A 2,500-nucleotide genomic window follows, 5' to 3' on the forward strand; every position below is an offset into this window, starting at 1 on the left:
CCAATGATGAATATAATATCAAAACAATAATCTCCGAACACGAATTACAAATATGGCTCAATGATACTGATAAAAAGGACACCGGTTATAGGAAGTAATGACAATAATATTATTACATCAGCTGATTATTATAATTCAAGTGATTGCAACAATAAAAAAGTGGTAATATGAATAATGTAATTGAATATGGCGTCGAATTGTAATAACAGCCTAATCTTAAAATAATATTGTCAATGATAACAAAAGAAGGAGTAAAAATATCATTGTTTCTGCTAAGATGATAATGATAGTGATAATAATGATGATGATAATGAAACTGATAATGATAATGATGATGATAATGAGTGATAATGGTGATGATAATGATCATGAAAATGATAATGAGGATGATAATGAGTGATAATGATGATGATAATGATAATGAAAATGATGACGATAATGATAAAGATAATGATGATAATTATAATGAAAAGGATGATAATAGTAATGATGATGATAAAGATAATGATAATTGTGATATTGATAATGACGATAATGGTAACAATGACAAAAGCTGTAAAAATGATAATGATAATTATAATCATAATGATAATAATAATAGCTCTAATGATAATGATAATGATAATAGATCTAATGATAATGATAGTAATAGTAATGATAATGATGGTAATATAAATGATTAAAATGATAATGATAATGATATCAATAATGATAACAATAATATTAAAGATGATAAAAAAGACAGCAACAACACCAAAATCTACAACACCACTAGTCATAATATAATCAACGTAGGTAATATATAATAATTTTGATCTTGTGAAATGGAAATATGTATCAGAAACCGGTTTATGTATATATATGTATATATATATATATATATATATATATATATATATATGTGTGTGTGTGTGTGTGTGTGTGTGTGTGTGTGTGTGTGTGTGTGTGTGTGTGTACGTATTCATCTATATATATATATATATATATATATATATATATATATATATATATATATATATATATATATATATATATATGTATATATATATATATATATGTATATATATATATGTATGTATATATATAAAGTATTTTGTAGAGAAAGAAAACGTGAATCACAGTGTATAGAACTGTGTTCGTGTGTGTGTATATATATGTATGCCTTAATAAGGTTTTACAACATTTTCCAATAAAGTTCTATACACTGTGATTCACGTTTTCTTTCTCTACAAAATACTTTTTATTTCAACTCAACAGGACAACGGGAAAGGTGTGAGCCGCAGCTTTTAGTCGAGGTGCCACTCCCTATGCTAGCCTGAGCGATGGCACACCTGTCAATCAACAGCGGTGCCTAGACTCCTTTCCATAGCGGCTATATCTCTGTTAGGTAAACTGGGCGATGTATTTTAATTTCTATGTCGGATCTTCTCTACGTCAAACTCCTTGCAGAGCCTGTGGCATTGGAAAAAGGGGACTTATAAGTATGTTTATATGTGTTGTGCGATTGTTTTGCTCGGAGAGAAGAGAGTATGTCACGTGGGTTTAGTGATCGAAGCTGGCATGCAAATAAGGAGACATACGTAAGCGCGTTGGTCTTCTGTCAGAAATGTCAACATTCAACAGCTATTAACAAGCAAAGTTGCATCGAGAAGATAGTTTTCTGCCCTGACAGTCATGGAAAGAAAATCAGGAGCAATATTCGTAATTGATGGAACCCAAACGTAATAGACTTATGGATATTTGCATAATCTTTATGGAATATAACCTGATGATTGGAGACAAAATGTGAAAGTTTCAAGAAACACTAATACAGCAAAATTAAAAAGAATAGTCCCTAAAGAAAAAAGGGATAGGAGAGAAAAGCAAATGGAATGTGCAGTTTAATTACTAAAAGATTCTATTTACGGATGCAAGTAGGCAACATTTTCTAGAAATTATATTTGTTGCAGTTTGGACCTCGATCTATTGTGCTACTAAGAGCAAGGATACTTTGAAAAAAATAAAAAAAAATAAAATCCAGATCTGAGGGTAGAAATTAAACGAGAGTACAACTATTGCAAGATCATCAGACCACACCAATCAAAATATTGCAAGAATAAAAAAAAAAAAAAAATCAATGCTTACATCAAGACTGAAATCGGCTCTCGCTGGATGATTATCAAGAAGCTTATGAATTGCCAATCGTCATTTTATATGTGCAACCAGCAAACTGAAGGAATGAGCTATAATGGCGTTTACCGGAAACATTCAGCAATGCTCGCAGGTTATCAATCTTTTGTATATTTCTTAAAAGCAGAGTGGGATGATGACTTAAAGTTCTAGTTACATAACATTGTGGGAATCAATTCATATGCAGACATCAAGTATTATATACCAGAACGCAACGGGAGAAATGCCCCTAATCTATGTATGTGAAAAAAAAAAAAAAAATCCGAAGATGGTACCAATACTTCAGACCCTAACTTACGCTTTGCTTCAGCATGACTGACATGGCTAAGGC

The sequence above is a fragment of the Penaeus japonicus genome, unplaced genomic scaffold (assembly GCF_977035675.1).
Source record: "Penaeus japonicus unplaced genomic scaffold, GWHDUDI00000001_assembly GWHDUDI00000011, whole genome shotgun sequence".
Lineage (NCBI taxonomy): Eukaryota > Metazoa > Arthropoda > Malacostraca > Decapoda > Penaeidae > Penaeus > Penaeus japonicus.